The following is a 25429-nucleotide window of genomic DNA, read 5'->3' on the forward strand; positions in this document are numbered from 1 at the left end:
TGGGGGGAATGAGGTCACAGTACAAGGAGCAATTCTTACAGCACTGCCTCCTTTCTGACAATAAAAACACTGCCAGCCAGAGATGACACCTGTGCACAAAACTCTGATACAAGCTATTTTATACTGATATAGTATAAAGGTCCTTTTCCTCTTGGCTAATACAAACGGTCACTGTATTCTATAGGGAAATACTGGGGATAATGAAGGGAAAACAGCGCTTGACAGGGCTTGTTTGCAGAAGAATTCCAGTCATGTATGTGTCAATCACCCACCAGTACTTTTTGTTAAATATATATTGCAGACAGCATTCAGCTTGCAGCTTGCACAGAGGTAAGTCCTAGCTCTACCACACCATCCACTGCAATGAAATTCCAGAATTCAAAAGTATTTCTTAACCACCAACACTAAAGTCTGTGAATTTTAAATACAGAAAACAATGACAATGCCAAGGTTCCTGCAGATTTAATGACTCCATTATTCTCTACCTAGCAGTGTACTTTGTTTTTAATGTTATTGGGGTATGAAATACTTTTAACAGACAAGTTGTTCCACATGACAGACTTTCCTAGCTGGGAAAAAAACAAAGCAAAGAATCTCAGTAATGTGCCAGCAGGTCATCATGCCAGCCTTTTTTGATTTTTTCAGGGGGAGAAAAAAAGGAAGAAACAGAAAAATGTAAGGGGAGAATGGCAAAATTATACTGGAAGTAGGAAGTAATATGCATTATATTAACCAAGCAAACTTTGTGCTGAAAGATTAATGTACAGAATGTCATGCAGAATAAATCACATGACAATAAGAAATGGAATAACTGAAAGAGGATAAGTTTTAATAAGGATTAGTAGTACCAGAAAATTTGAATAGAGTAAAAAAAAAAAAAAAAAAAATGCAGTGCCTTTTGCATGAAGATTCTTGTGCCAACAAGAATTTCTGATACAAACCTCATCATAGGAAAGCCTCTTCATGTCAATATCACATAAAAGAGGGAATTTAATGTGACTAGAGACAAAGTTGAAACTACTGGTACAATGAGGACCAGAAAAGGAAAAATGTAATCATAGAAGTCCAGTGACATACAGTGTGAACAGAGAAGTATAAATGATATAAAAATGGAGATAAACTAGCCAGGAATAAAGATAAGCTAAAAAGACACAGCAGGTTCTTAAGAGAGTTATATGGTTTCACTTTCTTCTATTGAAGGAATAGAAAGCAAGAAGAATGAAAAAAAAGTAAAAAGAAGATTTTCTTAAAAGATAAGCTTTGTAAATGAATAATTTTGTAGAGCAACATTCTGGAGAAAGAAATGAGTATATCTGAAGATTAAGGACATTCCTTCCAATCACACATTTGTATTTTGAGGAAGTTGGAAAATATATTATTGTATGTCAAAGATGACTTCATCTTTATTCAGGAATAAGTGCATCTGGAGAATGTTGTGAATATTTTAAGGTACCTGAGAATGAATCAAAGACAATTTATATGCCTTGTTATCCAAAATGACATAATAGAAACCGTGGGAACAAATTGCAACAATTATTTTTGAAGCTATTCCTAGGACATGGTCTATTTCTGCTGTAGTATATGAAGCATCAAATTCCTACAACAAAAAGCCCAGCTCTGCCTAGCCAGAAACCTTCTCATTTCAGATGAACTCTCATCAACATCTATAGGTAAGCTTGGACTTGTAAGGATGCTCAGGATGTAATAAACAATGGAGAAATGAGGAACTGAGCCTGTGGAACAGCAGCTGATTTTAGCTGCCTCCATGGTGTTTCAACTTCATAAAAAATCCTCAGTCTTCTTGAAAGATTAGATGTTTCAGCAACAAAGGTCAGACTTTTATTAAATTCACGTATAATTCACTGTCCAGTTGATTTGGAAAAACTACAACCTACCTTGAAAAATTAGTAATTGAGCTATTGAGAATGCTTGGATAATTCAGGAAAAGTTCACCAAGTAATAAAAATAGAGGCACCTCAAAGTCAAGTTTGGTAAAGATGGCTTTCTTTCAGTATAAGTTATTTTACAAAGGTCAGCATTTGACAAGGATTTGAAGTAAAAGACTAAAATCTTTTTAGCCTTATAACATAACCCACTGTGGTAGAAGGTACGTATTCCAAATTTTCAGAAGGGCAGTCCGTTACTTAGCCTACAGAGAGATCACTGATTTGAGCAAAGAGAGATACTAGACTATTAGAGAATGTCCGAAGGAGAGCAACAGAAATGGTGAAGGGCCTTGAGGGGAAATCATAAGAGGAGCAGCTGAGGGCACCTGGTCTGTTCAGCCTGGAGGAGACTGGGAAGACCTCACTGCAGTTACAACTCCCTCGTGAGGGGAAGAGGAGGGGCAGGCACTGATCTCTTCTCTGTGATGACCGCTGATGGGACCCGAGATAATGGCTTCACTTTGTGTCAGGGGAGGTTTAGGTAGGATATTCGATAGAGGTTCTTGCCCCAGAGGGCATTGGGCACTGAAACAGGCTCCCCAGGGAAGTGGTCAAAGCACCAAGCCTGAGAGAGTGCAAGAAGTGTTTGGACAGTGCTCTCAGGCACAGGGTGTGATTCTTGGAGACTGGTCCTGTGCAGGGCCAAGAGTTGAACTTGAAGATCCTTGTGGGTCCCTTCTAACTCAGCTTATTCTGTGATCTCAAGGTTTGGCAATTCAACAACCCTACCCTTTAGGGCCCTGAGGGCACTAAAGGTGCTGGCTTTCATTAGCCTGCCCAGAGGCTGCCCCACACCCTGCTAGTGGCCACATCACGTCCAGACTCAGGCCTGACTTTCCTCTTAGGATAGCTGAATACCATCCTCTTTTCGGTCCTACTTCCTTTTGCTCCTGGCTGGGCTCCCTGTTTGTATGCTGGATCTATATTTTGCCACATCTAAGGCTATAGAGAGAACCTTTCACTCACAGCCAGCTCTGCTGTCTCCGCACAGCCTGACCTCAGCTCCCAGATCCCAGCCTGGAGGAAGCAGCTGCCTCTTGTTTCTTCCTGCACTGTAGCACACCAGTAAACCTGAATTAAAACAAAAAATACCCCAACAAAACAAAAGGAAAACAAAGCCAAAACCAAAACCAAAGCCTAAACAAACCAAAACTAGAAAAACTCAAAAGAAATCAAAGTCATTGGAGCTAATGCTGCAAAGTTGTACAGCTTCAACACTTGCTTGTCTCAAAGAATCACAAAATCACAGAATCATCAGGCTTGGAAGAGACCTTCAGATTCATCTAGTCCAACCATCTGGACTAGTTCATCTAGTCCATTCATCTAGTACCACCATAACCACCCATGAACCAGATCCCCAAGTTTGAATGCTTGGTGGGACAATCCTGGCTAAAGTGCAAACCAGATTGAACTGCTGAGCTACAATTTTAATGTTCTGCAAGAAATGTTAATGACAATTTGTCTTTAGAAGTTTAATATTTTTTTTGGTTATTTGCTTGTACCTCTGATTTATATTTGGCTTATGTGAGTACCAAACCAGTGCCACCCCCAGTGTCATAGTGAAATATTGTTTCATATGTAAAACATTCCTGTGAACTTAAAAAATGGCAAAATCTAGAAATTTTCTGTTCCTTCTGTAACTCTCACAAGCCTGGTAGTGAAGGGATATGAGTTGAGTACCTGTGTCATGAGATTGAGACCAAACATTTAAAAGTCTGAAGATTTTACAGAATACAGTGCCTTTAATAACAGCACGGGAAAGGTTTCACTCATTCATCAGAGAGTTTTGGTATTGGATGCTGAGGAATTGTTTAAAAAAAGACACAGTGAGAAATTCTGGGCAGGTGATAGCAAAACATAACAGTAGAATTATCTTTGTGAAATTAGTATCAACAGCTGTCTTAGTACACCCTGCTCGTGCCCCATTTTGAAGTGTGAGTGGACAAACTGGTTGAACTGTGTGGTGTAAATATCACGGTGGGAAGTCAGGGGAAAAGTCACTGTGAGCAATGGAGGAACATACCCTTTATATCTCTTCAGTCTTTTTCTCATCACTTCATAGCCTTGGTTCCTAGTTTGTTCTTAACTCTTCTTGGAGTTAATTATGTACCTACAGAATGAATGGGTGCTAATAAGGACTAGCAATAAAGTCTCTGATTGACAGAGCCACCTCTCATCATTGGCCCCTTCGTTTGTTTCTAAGCTGTGTGTGCTGAGCTGACCCATCCTGCTAGTCAGATTATTGTGTTAGGTCGTTGTTGGTGTGAATGGTAGCTGACTAAAAATTAATAGGGGCATCAGGAGGACTTCCCCATAAGTGAATACTAGCTTTGTGGTTTGTTGTTGTTTGTTTGTTTGGGTTTTTATTGTTGTTGTTTTTCCTGACACACTCAGGATATCTGGCATTGTGTTTTATATTGCTGCAGTGAGTGAAAGTACAAATAACTGAAATACAGATTCATCAGCAAAGCCACAGTAGAAGGTGAATTAAACTAAAGATTTTGTGCAAGTGCATTTTCTGGGCATTTTTCCTGGTAGGCAGTGAGGTGGCAGTTTGTTTTCACTAATCTTATTACTCATCAATTCTCATGTTTCTAGCAAGAAGACAAGTGAATTGTAGCTGATTTATAGATCTTTAGAGAGGCCTGAAGGTGCAACCTTTAATTTCTTTTCAGGTTCAGACATTGTCTTGCAGCTTTGAAATGGTTACTGCTGCTGCCTAAAAGATTTTAAACAAATATGCTGGCTCCCTAGATAAGTCCATTGTTGTTTTGAAGCACATTGTTTCCATGTCAAACTGTAATCTGTTATTAGAGTATAAGGAGGAAATGGAAAAAAATAGCTGCAAAGTTTGGAAGCTGTCAAATTCATGACATCATTAATTTTGATTTATTTACTTTTATTCCGGAAGCATCTCTGTAAACAGTAGGAAGGAGAAGTCAGAAAAATGTCAGGTCTTGTCAAAAAAAAAGAGAAGATAATTAAACAGGAGGAAGGAGATGAAAACAGCAATTTAAATGCCAGTACAAGTGACAAGCTTGTTAACCTGCTCAGTCCATGACAAATAAGAACAATTGAGAAGGGTGTAGCAGTGGAGGTGGAAGAAACTCAATCAAGTTTCAAGCAAAAATACAGAGAATAAATCTTTACATCTGCGAGTAATACAGGAGCTCTTCTGTGCCCTGTCTACTAATGTGACTGCAATACTCATGTGCACCCTTGGATGAAACACTTCAGACAGCAGTGTTTAATGGTAGTCTAATCCAGCTTTCTGGAGGTGTCTTGCTTGGTTTTTTTTCAGTTCTGGGTTTAAATAGCTGTACTCCTTACAATGTTCAAGCTAGCTGATTGAAAAGTAATTTCAGGTATGACTACTGAATTGTTGTAACAGGAAAATATTCACTAAAAGGATTCCTATTAGGAGTATTTGCAAGGAAGTTCCCTTTTAAACTTTAGAAGTGTCAGACAAATACTAACTATTGCTTATAAAAAAGTGATACACAAATGGGAGGAAGAAGCAGAATACCTTCCTCTATCTCATTAGTAGAGGCGCACCTTAGAATTGCACCTTTTTTACTGTCTTTTCAAAAAGTTATAAGTGAGCTGAAAAAGCATTTTTAAGTGCCTGTGAACATGTCTCTGTGAACAGTAGGGCAAAAATTATAAGAACTATTTAACATTTAATAAAAAGGTTAAGCATTAAAAAAGGTAAAATGTTCCTGTATTATAGCTCAACAGGAATTTGCTAAGGGAGACTGCTGAATTTGGTTTTCCTTTACAAAGAAAATAAAAATTTCAGACCTAGTACTTTCCCCAAAACATTTACCTCAATATGAGCCTTTCCCTTAATTTCAATGGAAATTGGACCTATCCTTCTACTCTCTAGGCCAAGCAATGATACCAGTCAGTCTTTATAACCCTGATTTTTTCTAAAAGCAGCTTGCAGAATGTCACCAGTGAAGCATTCCTTTGTGCTTAGAATAGTGTGTCTTTTTAGAATATACAGAATTTGCAGTCAGAATCAGCATTGGACTCATGCTTGTGTTAATGCTTCTCACTTCTAAAGATGTCAGCTTTTAATTGGCCAGAGTATGCCCCTGGAGTGGGCAGCCAGACTCCCTGGTTGTAAGTGAGGATAACATCTGTCTTTTCAACTTGCTTTGGCAAAGAAAGCGTGCACAATTTTTTGTTATTCCAAAAGCCCTTCAAGCATGAAGAACACGAAGTTCCAGTGAACTGGAACTTCTTCCTTCTACTGATTCTGTGAATAGTTGATGCATTTTCTTTTCTTATCTTTTTTCCCTCTATCATTCCCTGATCTTTTTTTCCTGTCTTTGGCAGTTTTGGTGAAGCTTTTCTTACAGAATCAAAGAACAAGCTGGTTTGGAAGGGACCCTCAAAAAACACTGAATCCAACTCTTAGTGCTACACAGCACTGTCCCTGAGAGTCACATGATGTGCCTGAGGGTATTGTCCAAACACCTCTTGAACTCTGTCAGTCTTGATGCTGTGACCACTTCCCTGGGAATCCAGTGTCCAACCACCCTCTGGGGAAGAATAACTTTTTAATTTCCAACCCAAACTTCCCCTGATACAAATTCAGGCCATTCCCTTGAGTCCTGTCACTGGTCACTACAGAGAGGGATCAGTGCCAGCCCCTCCTTTTTGCCTCATGAGAAAGGTGCAACTGTATGAGGTCTCTCTTCAGTCTCCTACAGCATGATCAGACCAAGTGACCTCAGCTCTACCTCATGTGGTTTCCCTTCAGGCTCTTCGCCATCTTTGCTGCCCTCCTTTGGATGCTCTTTAATAGTTTAATGCCTTTCTTATACCTTGGCACCCAAAACTACCCCTAGGACCTGTGATGGGGCTGTCCCACTGTGGAGCAGAGTAGGACAATCCTCTCCCCTGCCTGGATGGCAGTGCTGTGCCTGATGCCCCTCAGCTGGCCTCTCTGTTGTCCCTCCTGGCTGCCAGGGCACTGCTGACTCACATTCAGCTTGCCAGTGGCCAGGATTCCCAGGTCCTTTCTGCAGCACTGTTCTCCAACCTCTCATTGCCCAGTCTGTCTGTAGATCCAGTGTTGCCCCATCCCAGGTGCAGAACCCAGCACCTCCCCTTGTTGAACTTCGTATGGTTGGTAATTCTAATTTGTCTAATTTGTTGAGGCCTCTCTGCAGGTACTTTCTTCCTTCAAAAGACCCTACAGCTCTCCCAATTTTCCATCATCTTTGCGTTTGATCGAGTATCCTTTCCAGTATCCTGTATCCAGGTCGTTTATGAAGAACCTTGAAGAGCATAGGGTTTGCTGAACCCCACTAGTGACTGGTCTTCATCCTTACATTATTCAATTTTAAAATTAAGATTTTAATAATGTTGAAAATACTCTTTACTCCACAAATAATGCTGGCATGCATGTATGACATATTGAAATTACCATTCAAGCAAGCTGTTTGTATATTTTTGTGTGTGTGATGCTTTAAAACCACACAGTGTTAGTTGGCTTCTAGCATTTAGAGCTAAATAGACATAGTGAAGTGAAAAACGGTACTTAATCCAAAAGCAGAATGCAGATGGCTTTTCAGCAAAGACCAGACTAATTTTGGTGAGCTTTTATAGCATAGGATAAATAGAAGGATTTAAGAGAGCAGAGGAGGAGGAGGTAAATGGTCAGATGTGCAATAAACCTGAAGAAAGGCATTTGTAAGGGAGCATAGAAAAGAGCTACTAGTTGCACTGAGGTAGAGGCAATGCCACCCAAACTGCTGGAAATCCTGATCACTTCCAAAAGATGTTTTGGGATGTGTTTTAGCTGCTTATTATCCTCCCACCTTCAGCACTGGACTGGTCTCAACATTGACTGCCTGCATTGCCAAGGAGCAGTGGCCCCTCTAAAACCTGGAGATCAAGTCCCTGAGTGAACAGAGATGGCCAGAAAAGCCCTTCACCTTCCTTCCAGAACAATTTGCATGTTATCCAGACCTTCTGAAGGTCAAGTTGTAAGCACTGTTTTTCACTAAAGGTCTAAAGGTGGGAACAAACATCATGTATTTCCAGCTGAGTCTGAGATGGGATATTTCAGGTGCAGCAATACCTTTGAAATGTAGACCTCCAGAAGCAACCAAGGACAGTGTTCTTTATTGTATAATGTTATTACATGTGACATGTCTTTGACAGACCTCTTTTATGTGCTTTTAGCCTATGGCAACATGTTATGGAAAGAAGAATTCACTGACATATCCAGGAAAAGAAATCCAATGCATAAAATATTGAAATGACAAGGTTGACAAGGTTATTTTGTAGCTTTTGTTGCATTATGATAATAACTAACAAACTTGTATGCTGCATCTGAAACTTCTTAGGATAAGCGATGCCTTTTTCTCTAACATTCTCTTTGGTACATTTGGATATTTGCTTTAGAATATTTCTCCTCTTCTCCCAGTAGAGTAAAATCAAGCATTTTGTAGTTTCTTCACTAAATACCCCTCTCTGCAGTGTTGCATTTTTTGTCCTCTGTTACTGTTGGCAGGTTTTGAAGTTTGGTTTAGCTCTTAGATTGCTTATTTGTTTATGTTACCAACCTACCTTCTAAATCCATGAGGGAGAAGTACCACAGCAGCACATTCCAGGATTTTTCCCTAGCAAGAAAGGTTGTTTTTGTGTGTACCTGCACCCTTCTTCTCCTATGAGCCCATTGCAGTCCCTGCTGTGCTTTCTCTGTCTTCCGACTTCAGAGACCTCAGTCAGTCTTTCCTAAATAATACTTGACTAAAAATGGAAGCATGCATGATCAGATCCTTCCCTAACTAGGTTTAATAAGTGAAGAGGGTTTGTGACCCCTTGAAGATGTTGACTATTATTGTGATTAGATCTTTGCTTTTTTGTTCTTAATAGGAACTTCCTTTTTTCCCCTTTTGTTGGCTTTTTTGTTTGTTTTTAATAGACCATATAAAACTTTAAAATTGATCAGTCTACAAAAAATCACTGTGAATGGGTATTATTCACTGAATTCTATGGGCCATTTAAATAAACTTGCTTAAAATATTGCTAAAAATTTAAAGTAAGAAAGCTACTAGAGAAAAAAAAATCAGTCTCTGAAATCACACACACAGAACCACTGACTCCAAAGATCTATTCCTTTCTTATTTTTAACCGTATGAAAAACCTCTTCCGTGCAACACAATGTGGAACTAGCTAACTCATAACAAGCTTCTGAAGCAGTAACACATATCTGTCTTGTGTCTGTAACATTTAGTAAACAACTGTGTTTGATGTTTTCTGTTTCTTCTTTGATCTTGCAAAACCCACCACAGAGATATGAATATGTTCAACAAAATCTAAGAATATTTCTTTTCTAGTCATGGAAGTAACATTGTATCATTAGAAATTTGTTTCCCCACTAACGATGAATCATTTCAAGTGATGCATTCTTGATAAGGGAATCAAATTCACTTATGACAGATTTTGCAGTTCAGAGGTAAGATCAATAATTTCTGAAGGCATCATGAAACAGCCGTACAATGCAACTACACACACAAAGAAAACAAGCTAGAAGGATATTTTAAATGAAACTATAAAAATTCTTGATCATTGTCAGAAAAATCTATATCTGTTTCAGAACAATTTGCACTTATTTTCTGATAAAAATACACAGATAACACAGTGTATCTGCACTACAATGTCTGATAGCTTAAAATATTTCATACTCACTTTTTGTTCTCACATATGGTATATCTTAAATTGCTTTTCAGTCAAAAAAGAAATTGTCTTTATCTGAGATGGTTTTCTGAACTAAATGTATTAGGTTTTTGTTTTCCAAACATGCACTGCTGGTATAAATGGTAACAGTAGTAAAGACATCTGGAAATTCACCTTTCTGTTATGCATAGGGTTGTATATGTAGGTAATGCTATGAAGGTAGAAGGAAGCATTCTGGCTGTTCAGCCTAACTGGAAATTAGGCAGGCTGTATGACTTCCTTCAGAAACCTTGGATTGAGCCTGTAATCTCTGCAGCACTTCATGTTTCCCACAGCCTGCTGAGGAGCGGATAGGATGCAACCAGAGAGGGGAAGTGAGGTTGGAGCACTAAGAGGAAGACTATGGGAAGCAATTAGGATATTGGTCTTCCTGGACTTGTGCAAACACCAGGGTTTCTCTAGCAGGAAGTGTAACTGGAATTCATGGGATGTTTTCTCTGACTCAGAACAGACTATTAACACTGTGTGTTTGTGTAGTAGACTGTATTATTTAAGGGTGAAAGCCAGAGAAATTTCAAAGACTAGATAAAATGTTAGAAAGACAAAGATAGTTGAGGTATATGTCAGCATAGTCTCCAAATGGAAGCCTAATTATTGATGTATATTTCTCAATCTAATTTTCATTAATTCTTTCTACTTAGAAGCTAGATTTATATTTAAATACTCCACCATTTTTCATCAAAGAGTAGTACATTTTCAGTCCTATCAAGAAGGAAAGTTTGATTCAATGCTTCTTAGATTCTTAGGATGCATGTGAATTGTTTATTGCAAATTGAACAACTATGCTTCTCCATATTAAGGTTATGCTTGAGGCACCTTACCTAATTTTACTGTAATTGCCCAGTGCTGAACAATGTTTTACAAAGAAAATAAAGAAGAGAAAGGTTAGTGACAAAAATCTTCCACTTTTTTTTCAAAAAATGCAATGTGTTTGAACCTTTGCCTTTGAGAATTCTCCAGATTCTTTGTCTAGTTTGAATGGTTTCTGCAATACAGCGCTGGAGGCATTGGTGATTTTTATGTGAAGTAATTCTTAAAACAGAGTTCTTCGTGACTCTTCTTATATGCAGTGAAGAATAGTTTGAAGTAAACAATGGAGACATGAGTACTGAAGGCCAGCTCTCATCTCTGAGACAGAAGGTTGTGAGAAATTAAGAACATAATAAAGATAGTGATTTAGAAGTTAAACTCTAGTGTCTACAAGCTTTTTTTAATGTAGTATTATATCTCGGAAATTTCCAGCAGAGTTCAGAAAATGTCCATTTTTCATCAGTACATTTATTTTAAAAATGAGAAACAAGTCAAAATTTAACTGGGATTCAAGCAGAATATGCCAGCGTTGGTCTGATGCTTTTGAACTTTGGTTCAGGTGCTCCTGATTTGAGGAATGGAAATAGATGACAGTGGTGAACAGGATTTTGATTAAGCCACTGGAGTTTAAGCTTACAAGAATAGATTTATTCCTGAAGGAGCGAGTAGGATTCAAAACGTATGAGCACCACAAGTTCCCTCCTAAGGTCTGGTGAGCATCTTCAGATGTGGAGAAAAAAATACCACAATTTATATTATTCTTCATGGGAGATTTCATAAGATATAGCTTAGCAGTAGTGTCTCAATCCTCCTTCTGGATGCAGAACTAGCTCCTTCCGATATAGTGGCTTCCAGTAACAAGACATTCCTAATGTTGCCTTTAGATCAGGTGTTGTCAGCCTGAGGTAACTGCACGAGGGGGAAGAATTACATTGAATAGAGATCAAATATGATGGGTGGGTTAACTTCTAAAAATGTATGTGGAGGATAAGATGGACCTACTTTCACTGAGAATTATTAACTTAAAGAATAATTGACTACAGAATGAGGTAAAGACATGGGTGATGGCAGCCAAGAGAGTTTAAAGCATACATCAATCATGTAATACTGATTGTTCAGCTGTAAGTATTTTGTTCCCATATACTGAATTGCAATGTGGGGGAAACTGTCAGCAATGAAGAATTTGAAGAAATTTCTGTAGTGAATAATCTCTAGATTACACTAAACAGTGTGTTTATGCAACGGGGCTGCAAGCAGCCTCCGGGAGCTCTTACCAACCTGCGTACACATTCATGCTCTCCTAAGGATGTCATCACCTTGGGCTGCTATCCAGCAGTTAGTGTGAGCATAACTTTGTGCTCTATTGAAGCAAGGAACACTACAGGAACAGCAGCAATGTTTGGCAGAACTGTGCTGGAACATCCAAAGGGTGAAAGCTGTGAAAATTCGACATGTTTGCTAAATAGGTCTCCTCTTGTCTGAGTCAGAAAATCTTCCAACTGCTGCAGCATATATGGCACAGACACTTCCAAGATATGAATACTGTTAATATCTCACTAAGCATGGAGATACCTGCAATTTCCCCAAACAAAAATTATAGTAGGAAAATGTTTAACCTTCATCTATGGTTTAGCAGCACCTTTGGGTATCTGCTTTGGTTTAGCAATGATCTAGCTCAATGCTTCCTAAGTTAATATCTAAGCCCTACACACAAGCTTTTTGTTATCTTGTGGCAATATTTCTTCACACTGGTATTAAAAACAAAAGGAGGTTTAGAAATGCTTGAGAATGTCTGAAGAAGCTTGGGTAACTTTCATAGTATCTATGACTGATTTAAGAGCATTTAAAAGAGCAAGTAGATTTTAAATTTTGTAAAATTATAACTTAGTAAAGTTAACAAAGGATATATAGTTTGTGTTAATGTCATAATTTTACAGTATATTTGTTAGTATTACATATAAGCAGAGAAAATATTAGGCATGGTATGGTATTTTGAATGAAACAATGTGAGATGAAGCTACAGGGAGATTATATAACTTGTGAAACGTAAAAATTTAATATTTCTCAAATAGGGTCACCCCCAATGCTTGCATGTAAGCAAGGAAGTGCTTATAAGGAAGAACTATACAGAAATCCCCAAGACCCTCTCCAGGGACTCAGCATGTGAGGTGCATTTCTAAAGTGCCTGTACCCTAACACATGCAGTTTGGGAAATAAACACACTGAGTTAAAGACCTGTGTGCAGTTGCAGGGCTACGGATTTTTTGGGATCACAAAGGTGTTGTGGGGTGACTCCCATGACCAGAGTGTTGCAATTCAATAAACTCCTATAATGAAATGGCTCAACTGGTAAATGAGGGGAGAGCAATGGATATTGATTACCAAGACTTCAGTAAGGCCTTTGAAGCTGTTGCTCACAGAGAAGCTGTTAAAGAATTGGCTGGATAAGGAGAGAGTTAGGTGATTGTAAATTACCTGAATATCTGAGTCCAGAGAGTGGTGGCAGAAAGAATAGCAGGAGGCCAGGTAGTGGTGTATCCTGTATTGGGTTCAATCCTGTTTAACACCTTCATCATGGGCCTGCCGATGACACCGAGCTGGAATTAAAGGATGATAAGCCAGAGGGTCGTGCTGCCATCCAGCCCTTATAGGCAGGGAGGACTGTGCTGAAATAAACCTCCTGTGCTTCAACCAGAAGAAGTGTGAAATCCTGCAGCTGATAGGAAACAATTCCAGGCACCATAAATTCTGGAGGTCACACAGCTGGGAATCACCTTCACAGAAAATATACTGGGGGTCCTCGTGGACAGCAGGATTAACATCATCCAGCAATGTACCCTTACCACAAAGAAGGTGGCAGATATCTTGGACTGCATTAAAAAGAGTTGTCAGTAGGTTGAGAGTGGTGATCCTTCCTTCCCCTCTACTGAGCACTGGTGAGGCCACACCTGGAATTCCGTGTTCAATTCTTGGCTCCCCAGTGCAAGAGGCATGGAAAGAATGCAACAAAAGGCTACAAAAATGATGAGAAGGCTGGATAATCCTTCTTATGAGGAAAGAATGAGAGAGCTGGAACAGTTCAGACTGGAGAAGAGAAGCCTCAGAGGGGAGCTTAGTATTATGCATAGATAACTTGATGGGGGATGCAAAGAGGACGAAGCTAAGCTCTTTTCAGCGTGCCCAGTGGCAGGACAACAGGCAATGGACACAAATTGCCAGTACACAGGATGTTCCCATTGAACATCAGGAAGCACTTTTTTTACTCTGAGCATGACTGAGCACATGCACAGACTGCCCAGCAGAAGTCTCTACCCTTGGAGAGTTCCAAAAGCCACCAGAACATGGGCAATCATACCGAGGTGGTCGTGCTTGAGCAAGGGGTTTTGGCTAGGTGGACTCCTCAGATCTCCCAACTTCAGCCAGTCTGTGATTCTGTGACAATACTGTCTCATCACAATTTCTGTGATAGTGTGTGGGTTTTATGAGACTAGAATATCTGAAAATAGAATGGGATCATTCAAATAGATTGTAATGAACCAGTGATTGAGATGATTATAAATAGCATACTGGGAAGTTAAAGTAGTTTCTCTGTAAATGAGGTCTCTGAGGGATTCTGATGTTGCCAAGACAGATTTGTTGTGTGCATCATAAATACTCAAGTTCTAGTTTGTAAGAAAAAAAAAATAATTTGTAATAAAAACTGCTTAACATATGGCTTGTTCTATGGATCATGAAGGATACAGTATTTGGTCTACTATTTTATTTCTTATTGTTTGGTGTGAAAAAACCCCTTAAAAATATATTCAATTGCTATCTTTTTATCTAGCAGGTACCAAAAGAAAAAATTAGTCCTTCATACTCACTGTAGGTAGTTAAAACTTTATTCATCATAGACATTCACTCAAACACTACAGTTTTTTGTATTATGATGATCCTTTCTTTATAATTGCTTTGATATGCAGAGAAATACTTAACTACTGGCATCTGAGCTACTAACTGCCGACATGCTCAAACTCTGTAGGGTTTCTTATTTATGCTGAGACCACTTTATATCTCTCTGACAGCATGAAGTGGGCACATCATATTTGTATTCATTTTCAGGCTTCTTATCACTGCCAAGTTGTTGAAAAGTTCCCTCAGTTTTGATCCACGCTCAAAAGTCCTGCCAGGCATAAAAAATACTAAATGGGAATCAGGCACAGTGCAGATACCACCCTTTAATATTGGCTGAATTTTTAGATAAAAAAAGTATTGCAAGTCGAAGTGGATTTTCTCATGAGCCACCTTACAAGAGGCATGAAGTATTTATATTGTGGTGGCAAGTTTGAGGAATCTAATTTTCATAAGAATTTTATTCATTAAAAGATATGGGATAGGAGATAAAAAAAGAAGAATGTTATATTATTCAATAAGTATTCAAACAAACTTGGGTACTTGTCTCAGTAACAAAATGAAAATTCTCTAAAAAGGAAAAAAAAACCAAAACAACTATATGATTTTGTCCTAGGTCTTCCCAGATCTATTAATTTCACTGCTATAGGTGTCCATATTCCCATTCCTAATGAGATTTTAGGTTGTGCAAACATTCTGGTATTGCTAGACTTTCTAATCTACTTTTTATTATCTGTTCAGCTATATCAAATTTCTGCTTCAAATCAAATACACTTTATGCTCTCTCCTTAACATTCTTCATCATGTAGAAGAAATACATATGAATGATTGATTATTTGGGGATCAAATATATGTCCCATTGTATGATTTCTAACCAGTTTTTAAGAGACTGAGTGCTTTTTGATGTTTGTGTTACTTAGAGCTCTGGGCAACACCCGTCACTGTTGTTCATAAGATGGATGGTTGTAACTGCTTTTATGTCTACTGTGTGCAGTTCCAGAGAGCCACTAATATAAATGTTGTATGGTTTATTGCTTCATGGAAAAATGAGCCTCTTAATGCAGCATGGCTCTGGTTTTTCTTCATTACCTGAAATACTGTATAAGAGCTTGTATGTCTAAGGCCAATTATAGATTCAGCGCAGAGTGTACAAAATATAATTATCACTGTTTCCAGACTTAAAAGGGTCTTATTCATCATGTGCAAAAAATATTCAAGGAACATTAAGAAACTTTGTTCCTACTTATTACACTGACTGCATGGAAAAATGTATAATTAATGAAGGAAACTTAAATCTTCTCATTTCCATAAGTCTTTTTTGAACCATTTGTTTGACAGTGAATGAACATGAAGCTCGGTGTGACAGAACCTTGTGTCTATACACAATTGTTGTCTATTTTCCTACTGTGTCTGTCTATAGCCATGTACAATGGATGATAACAGATACACCTTTTCTTCCATTTTGCAGGGATGGGGTAAATGAAGATTTTAGATCAGAATCTAAATATCTTATAAACGTATAGAGACTACAGAACACTAGGAAAAATTTTATAATATTTTGTCTACTGTTTAAGTGGAGTGGTTGGCGTTTAAACCTGGCTTTTCCTCCATAAAGATGAATTCATTCAGAATTATGATTGTCTATATTTATGCATGTGGCTTACAAGAAGAGCACTTCTCAAATGAGAATAAGCAACAGATAATTACTACGTTCTAGAGTTCTAGTTAGCATTATGGCCCTATCATAGACTTTTTTAGGAAAAATCAAAAGTACTTAAAAGTCTTTATATATTTTCATAGTATAATGGTACAAGCAAAAAATGGAAAAAACTCATGGATGTTACAAGAGTATTTTGTTAAACATGTTTTTTTTTAGTTACGTACTGATCTTGGATTGAATGTGACACAAATTTCCATGTATTCAATCATGGGCAGTAGATTTTCAGAAATACTAGAACAAAAAGACCTTCAAATGTTTAGCTGGGTTTTATAGCTCAGTTTTAATGTTGCCTTTTTTCACTTAAGTTAAACTCAGTCTTTAAAATAGATTCTCTTAATTTGTTTGAGCTAACCTCTGAAATTAAAAGCTGTGTAACCACTACATAACCCCAAAACATGTGGCTGTGTTATTAGCACCCAGAGAAGGAGAAGTTTACTGAGATTAACTTCCAACTTTACTTCTTTACAACAGCAAAACTGTCAGGAGCAAGAGGAACTTTACTACATGATGCTAAGTGTCTCAAGTTTCTCATAGATTTTCAAGATGATTTTCCTCTGATTTGTTTGAAAGAGCTAGGCAAACAAAATAAAAATGTATTTATGTGCAGGGACTCTGGTAAATGAGAGAGAGAAGATTTTCTGTCCATTAGCAGAAGGAACCCAACACCTGGGAAAGGAAAAGACCAGATGTTGGTCTAAAAATTAATACAGAAGATGATAGAGTAATAATATAATAATAATAATAATAACAACGACAATAAAGCTTAGACCTTATAACATATATTAATATTTATATTTACACTGGAGGTAAGACTCAGGCCTATCTTTCACTCATCTTTTACTACGAAGAGTGAAATACCCACTGATTTTATTGCCATGCTTCCTCCTGTCTTCTGCCACATGATCAGTGAATTATTCCATGGAATGATGAATAGCTTATTGGCAAGGTTATTGTGAGACCTACTCAGAATATTCTTTAACATGGTAATTGATTTGCTGTCCATGTAGACAAGTTCTAAATACCTCCAATGTCATGCATCAGCTGCCTCACTGCAGTGACAAAAGTTAGGTGACACATAGGACATTCTAATAATTAATAAGAGCAATATGAATTTTAAGGAACTAAAACCAAATAAATATAACTGTGCTGAATTAAGGAATTAATGTGTGAATACACTTTGAAGCTCTTCTCTCCCCAGATATGCTGTGCACAGTACAGATTTATGAAAAATCCTTGTGATCCATTACAGTCTGTCAGCAACATCAATAATATGTTTACAGATCTTTTGTCCTTCAATACATTAAGGTCAACATTTCATGGAAGATATAAAAGGCAGCTTTTTTTCAATATACTGTTTTTGTCATGCTGTTAGCTAGAATTAAGCTACTTTTAAGACTGGAAAGGTGTTCTCTGGCCAAAATAGTATTGAATATAGTGGAGCTAAGAATACTCTGTATTAACCTCCTTGAAGCCAGTAAATTTACTTCCATGTATACCAGGTAAGAAACAGAGCTACCACAACAGAAGAGATTAACGTGGATGGTTGCATTATTTTTAAATGGATTTAGGGTTTATACCCAAACTTATAGAGGAGTGCTAAATCACTAAAACAAGATAGGATTTCTTTCTAGTTTGATTAATGAATCATACAAGCATGTGTAGCTGTCTAGGTTTTAAAAATCAACAGCAGAAGAGTAACCAGGGGTGTACAGGGGGAGGGAGAGGGAGTGGCAAAACAAAACAAAACCTTAGAGGTTTGTTGCTCAGATCTATTCATTTATCCCTAATTACCACAGAACCCTGTTCACTGCTGTTGCTGATAGTTGCATCACAAAGCACTATAGAAGACATTTATATAACAGCCTAATAAATGAGAATTTCGAAGTGAAATTGGCTCTCTTTTCCCTCCTGTAAGCAGAAAAAAAATGCAAATGCAGACGATAAATCTATAGAATGAAGTCACTTTACAGATGTGTTAAATCAAATTAAGAGCACTTTTATAATATTGAGCAAATGGCAGCTGTACAAAATTACTCATTTATAAGCCTCATCTATTGCAGTTAATTTTGCTGACTTCAAGTACTTCATTTACATTTGTTAAACCAGCTAAATAATGTAGGAGGTGGTACGAATGGTATGTTTGTTCATTGCAGAATTTATCATGTAGCTTAGGATACAAGTGTTTTGGCTACTTCATCATTTCCTTCCTTTCTTGACAGATTTAATCAATGAAATTGAATTGCTCAAAGGTGTTTCTAAGACTTATTTTAGAGCTGGAATCTACTTTTTAAATGAAAATCAGATTGCGGTAAAAATATCTCAATGAAGAACACAAAAGTTAGTAGAAAGTTCAAAGCTATCTTAACTGTTTTTCTTTCTGATACCTCAGAAATGGTGTCAGCTTCTTGACCATATCTGTTTCTTTGGAACATGCCCAACAGAATTAAAATCTTTCACATCACCATTACTATTTGTATGGCTGATGTTGAAACTAGGAGGACACATAATCTTTCAGGTTTTTTTTTAATAAAGATGCAAGCATATATTCATAATTTGGGATTATATCTCTCATGGTTAGTTTTGGACTCTGCATGGAGCCAACCATATAGGTAGCAGGTAAGCTTCTCCTCTATTAGATTAAAATTAATTTTAGTGCCAGTCATCTGGGAATATTCAGGTGCTAACATTTTATTGGCCTTAGTGAAAAAGGAAATGGTTTTTCTGATGTGCTATTAGACCTGTTTTTCAGGATTAGTTGGAGTGTATAAATTGCAGAAAACTGCATTTAAAAAAAAAAGAAAGAAAAATACTGCTCTTAATATATAAACACAAAGTCCTTTCACAGATTTTCTTTGCAAGAAGTTTTCCAGTAAAAATAAAGAGGTTTAGTCAATGCTTGGCAGAGGGGAAAATAAAGGCATCCACTGAAGACAGGACAAATTACCTTGACATATTTGGGTGATGACATGAGTTTTACAACATGCTTAACCACAACCAACTGACTCAGACAAGTACTTCTGTAAAACTGGTGAAATACTGGCAGAAAGAACTGTGGACTGAAAGGGCAAAACTTCTGCTCTTTTTTCCCCTTCAGAAAAAATCTGAAACTTACATCTATTTTGCAATAATATGTGATTTCTTTGTGTATTCTTCTTATCCAATCTACTTGCTGAATGCATGGCTACATGATGAACTTTAAATTATTTGTAGTTTTCTCTCATGAGTGCTTTGTATCTCTGGGATTAATTTTGAGTTTCTTTCTTGATCTCTAACTATCTGTAGAGGATTCAACAAGCAATTTACATGCATGTCAGTAAAATGGAGTTCTTGTGGGTAAGAATATCTGAGACATTTATTGATTCAATATTGGGTGAAGGAATGAGAAAATATCAGATTTGATTAATATTTGCATTTCCTTCTCAATTATTTTTTGTGAGTCCTACTTATCAAATTGTAGTATTCCTTCCTAGGACTAATATTCTGAACCCTGGAAAATCGTTTATAGTACAGTAAGTCTCTCATGGATCTGACTGGACATTTTAAGACCATCCTGAATATAAGTACAAAAAATTATTACTGCTTATGTTGACAAACCTATACCTGAAGTTATACCAGACAATTTGAAATCTCTCAATTAGTGTTATTCTCAACTTTAGAATGTTTATGTTACTGGCATGAATGTATTTTCATCAATATATTAAACACAAGGGAACACAAATTTGAAGACAAAGTCTATTGCCTTCAAGAATATCTGTACTATGTGGTGATTTTTTCTAAAGCTTAGTCAAGTGCTTATTTTGACTTTGATTTCACAACAAGTATCTCAGTGTCTTTGACCAACCCTGGTGCTGCCACAAGTAGTTTTAATAGATGAGGGAGAAGGTAATTGGGAGTTTCATAATACATTTTCAGCTGTCAGTTCAAAGAACAGTACAGAAGACCAACTCCACTAAAAGCTTACTTAAAGTGCCATTTAAAAATCTGAGTTTTCTTTCATGGTGCTGCTGGAGTTCACTACCCACAAAAAAAAAAAAAAAAAAAAAAAAAAAGGTGCAGCCAGGCATACACACATACAACAAAGCCAAAGAAAGAAAGAAAGGAGAACAAAAGAAAGAGAAAGATGATGTAATATTTCCAAGAAATGTGGATGCCATCTTTTTACAAAGATGTATCTACATGGTATATTTGATTCATTTATTTTGAAAAACATCTCTCTGGAATTTTTGTGATATAAAAAGGGTGTAGCACTGCTGGTTTCAGATAGCAATAAGAGAAAAAAAAGGAAAGATAAAATCTCAGACAAGAGAGCAAGTAATCTTTTCCATATTTGTGTTAAATAAAAACAAAAAAAGTCATCTAAAATATAAAAGATGGTTAAATCTCAACAGAACAGATATATTGTAATCAAAATGCTGATCTCTGCCAAAACAATTTTATTAGGATAAATGCCAGTTGATTGTGTGACTTTTATTTTAAATTTGGTATAATTATATCCGAGAGTTTTTACATAAAAGTTCCCTTTTTGTATTTTAATTAGAAAATGTATACTTATAATCTTACCTTCCTTCATAAAAATATTAAGCTACTTGTGACTTTGCATTGCTGCTATGTTTCCACCAGGAGCTGTCAACACACATAAGCTGACACATTGATTATATCACCATGATTAGTAACAGTAAACCCTGGTTTGTGATGAGGAGTTCCTCATCCTACTCCTACAGGTACAACCAAATGAAGGGACTGCTGCAGTAGGGCAGAGCTTCACACCTGTCAGCCAGGCTCTGCCCTGTCATGGTCTCCTGCATATGCACTGGTGCATTCAGGCCAAGACTAAAAAAGCAGGTCACAGAATGAAATATGTACTGTAAATCTGAAATTTAAGGCCTGTAAAAACCTTTCAAGATGTCTGAAGCAATAAGTCATATCCGTAACAACCAACCAAAGAGCAGAAAAAAAAAGTTTTAGCCTCAGGGAGGGCAAATGGTGAAGGAAGAAATCAGTAGGGTAGTTCAAACACATAGATGGAGAGTTTTAAAATCAGGGAATCTTAGAATATTTTGGGTTGGAAGGGACCTGAAAGATCATGAGGTTCCAAGCTGATGATCTGGTTCCTGCCACTAGACCAGGTTGCTCAAAGCCCCATCCAAACTGGCCTTGAAAACTTCTAGGGACTGAGCATCTGTAACTTCTTTGGGTGACCTGTGCCTGTGCCTCACCACTGTCTGAATAAAGAATTTCTTCCTAATATCCAAACTAAGCCTGTCCTCTTTCAGATTTAAACCATTACCCCTTATCCTGTCACTGCCTGCCTGTATAAAGTGTCCCTTTCCCTTCTTTTTTAAGAACCCTTAAGGTATTGGGAGGCCTCAATGAGGTCTCTCTGAAGCCTTTTCTGGTCCAGGCTGAACAGCTCCAGCTCTTTCAGCCTGCCCTCACAGGAGAGGTGTCCCAGCCCTCTGGTTATCTTCATGGGTTCCTCTGCACCTGCTCTAACAGGTCCTCATCTCTCTTGTGCTGAGGAGAGCAGAGTGGACATGCTACTTCAGGTGCAATCTCACGAGGCAAAATGACAGGTGGGATCCGTGTCGCTGGAAGGTTCACGCATTTCTTGATCCTGTGCTAATGTGAAGTTGAAAAGTCCATTCTCTAGAGGTGACAAAAATCTTCCTCATAAAAAGACAAAGAGGGATAGCACTGAATAGAAAGGAAGTACAATGCAGAGATTTCAAGGAGAAGGGGAAGATGGAATGTGAAAGGGTAGAAGAGTAGACTTCTGGGGAGGGGTACTGTTCTGTGAGGTGGGGTCTGGACCCATTGGGTACATCAGCTCAGACACTGCATTGACATCTGCATGAGGCAATGTGGGGAGATCTCTCAGCTGTTTAAAGTAGAGGACCATGGGGTCCTAAGGAATGTGACTCATCTGTACTTCTGAATAATGAAGAAGATTATTGTGTATTGACCAATGGCCAGGCATTAGAAGGCTTTTTAAAATGAGGTGTAAATGATGCAAAAATTTAGCATTATAGGTTTAGAAAACAAAAATCATGTAATATTCTTCTAGTCAACACTGTTAGAGAAAGATTGCTTTGAGTATTTTCAGCATTGACAGAAAGAAGTTTCTCAGCCAGGCAGGAAGCCTGAAGACTTGTCAAGAAATACAGGCATACATTTTTTGAGGTATGTCCAAGTTAGACACTTGATAAGGAATTTCTATAAGAAAACATGGCCCAAAATTGTTCATAAGAACATCATTTTAAACCACTAAAAATTCGAGAGTATCTAATTTAATCTAAAGATTTAGTCTTTATCTAGGATTTGATGTTCACTACTGGTTTGTGCTGATTCTTACTTGACTTGTTAGCACATGAATGAAAGTTGCTTTATTCTTATGTCAGAAATATGATTTTTGCTTTGTTAAAATAATTAAGAGGCAATTTTTCATACATGTAAAATACTATTTATAAGGCAGGAAGTTCTTGCAGAGCAAATGGAACTGGAAGGGTGAGAGAGGGAGAGGCAGGGTTTGGAGTTCTAATTCTGATGAAATTCAAGTTAACAAAAAATATCAGCTGACTTCAGTGTAACAGAAATCTGCGCTTTCGAAAAGGATACAGGCATGTAATTATGAATATTGAAGCTTCATTTTATTCTTTGAAAATGGGATTGGAAAAAAATCTAGAGCGCATTTTCATTTCAAACAACAATATTTTTATTCCTCTTTTTAATACAGTTTTGTGTCACCAAAATGAGCTGCTATTGGCAACTTGGGAAATTAGTGTGTGTACCTGGTATAAGTAGCTTTTAAGATACTTTTTTAACTGCTCCCTTTAAAGATCTTAGCTATCATTCTTACAAGATAAGCCTTTGTAATGCTTGATAACTGAGCAGGAGTCAGTCACTGTGAGTAGTTGAGAGATCTATCATACTCCCTAGAGGCAGTTCATGACTCTAAACAGCAAATCTTGCTGTCTAAATCCTCTATTAAATGTAAGAATTTAGCAGTATGAATTTAATGCACTATATCTGCTGGTTCTTAAGAGAGAGAGATGAAATAAAAAGAATGTAAATATTTCCAGGCTGTCCATCAGCTCCACGGTTCTTGCAGTGTTTTTAGGGTCAGTGTTTTTTGTTTTAAGAAGGAAGTTGACCTATTCTTAACATTTGGTAAGTTCCAGATATTCTCATTATTTTTGCCAAGTAAGCTGACACAGTGTATGAACTCTTATAGTGGTTTTCCAGCCAGGAGTAGATTGGTAGCACTTAACTTTTTTGTAGGAATTAACCTTTCTTGATTTTGGCTCTGCACACTACAGGGAAAATACAAAAAGGAAAAGCAGAGGGAACGGGGTGGGGAGAAACAAACCCCAGGCCTCTGTGGGAGCTTTGAACAAAACTACATTTCTGCTGGTTATTGTAGGACATACAGAATGCAGATAATTGGTTTTGAGTTGCAGTTCTTAGTGAAAAAGCATATTTTTAATGTAATGTGGAATAGCATAGACAAAAAAAAAAAACTCCTAAATGGTTTATCAAGCACATTCTCAGTTAAATATCTGTATTTTTTAAAAAATTCTCTTCTATCAAAACCACATTGTTAATTTTTATTTTGGAACCATCCTACATCTGTTCGAGTTTGGAGATCATTCACCTTCTCTTTTGAGGCTGTGCTGGTACAAGAGACAGTGGAGTGCAGAGGGAAAGCCAACACTTGGCTCTGCAGACCTTTCATGAAGGCATGTGAGAAAGAAATGCTGAGACTGACTTTTAAAAGCTTAAAACAAAGAGTGCACTAAGTATTCACTTGGATTGGTGTGAATGAATTCCTGACTGAATTCCTGAAAGGAGGAGATGACCTAAAGGGGATTGATTAACAAAAATATTATGAATTTGATATTTAATTCATGTAGTCACTGTAAAAATCATAACTCATAATATTGTGTCTATAGAGTCAGTTTTGTAGAGTTAGAAGCAAATATTTGAATAAATCCAAATTTTGCATTGTTTTCTTGGGATTCAGTAAGAGCTTTCTTTGTTGTTTACCGCACTCCACATATTTAGTCATAAGTTAATTTTGAAAAGATCTAAATTTAATTATGCTCTGAGATATTTTGTGACTAAATTAAGTAAATTTAACTGTGTTTTACTGTAAAAAAATATTTTAATTAATTGTGTTTGAATTGTATTTGGTTTATATTATCAGTGTTGATTCTATGCTCTTAGATTTTTTATAGTTCAGAATCATGTATTATTAACCCTGTTGCAATGACTGTGAAGAGTATTGTTACTGAAATGAAGATGCTGACTTTGGTGTCAAAATTTTCATGTCTTGTAGCAGCCGTGCAAGCTTCAATAATATTTATAAACATAATTAGATTGCAAAAAACCTGTAAGGCATCATTTAAATGAATAATTCTCCTCTATTCTGTTCCTTGTAAGTGAAGCTGTGTAGGTTACAGTCAGCAGAAGGTTTAACCTGATTACAACACGACTTTTCTAGGACTGACTGAGATACAGCATCACTTTGTTTTCAAAGATTGAACATCTCTGTCCTCACCAACACTATGAAGAGAAAAGAAGGGAAGAAAAAATTTGAAGTAGTTGTCCTTTTTTTTGGTGTGCAGGGGAGCTGTGTTTTGCCTAGAAGACCAACATATATGTTCAAGTCATACCATAGTGTCTTCTTCAGTGTTTATTTATTTTTGAAAGTTGAAGCCTTTTGTCATGACTTAATGATGCTAAGCTCCTTGCCCTAAATCAAACATGGAAAAGTAAAAAGAAAAGAGCTTGCTGCCATTTTTTTCCATCAGTGCATATTTTTTGGTATCATTCTTTTTTGTTATTTAAAGATAGTGACTACAGCAAATTCACATTATTTTGAAATAATATGAATTTAGAGTTCTAAGTTAGCTAAACAATTGTATAAATTCTGCCCTGTGCCTGTGTTTTACATTTAGGTTAAGGTCCTGTACAACTAATGAGTGAAACTTTTTTTTTGTTGAATGTTCTGGAGCCCCATTTGCTTTTGTTTTCTGCTCTGCAACAACTGTCCTGGCTTTTCACACAATTATAGAAAAAGATAGCAGCTTACCTGCTGAATGAAGATGTGCCTACTGAATAATAGTAGAAAGATGTCCTCATGCTGTGAAGTGTTCACCCTGGATCCCTTTTCAAATGGGTTTTTCTCGAAAGCCACTTTTTCTTGAAAACAGATAAGTGTTTATCCCTTTTTATGGGATCCCATGGCCTTCTGGAATACAGAATGCATGCATACTTGAATGGTAAAAATTTCTAAGATTGTTTT

The sequence above is a fragment of the Haemorhous mexicanus genome, chromosome 4, assembly GCF_027477595.1.
Source record: "Haemorhous mexicanus isolate bHaeMex1 chromosome 4, bHaeMex1.pri, whole genome shotgun sequence".
NCBI classification, from domain to species: domain Eukaryota; kingdom Metazoa; phylum Chordata; class Aves; order Passeriformes; family Fringillidae; genus Haemorhous; species Haemorhous mexicanus.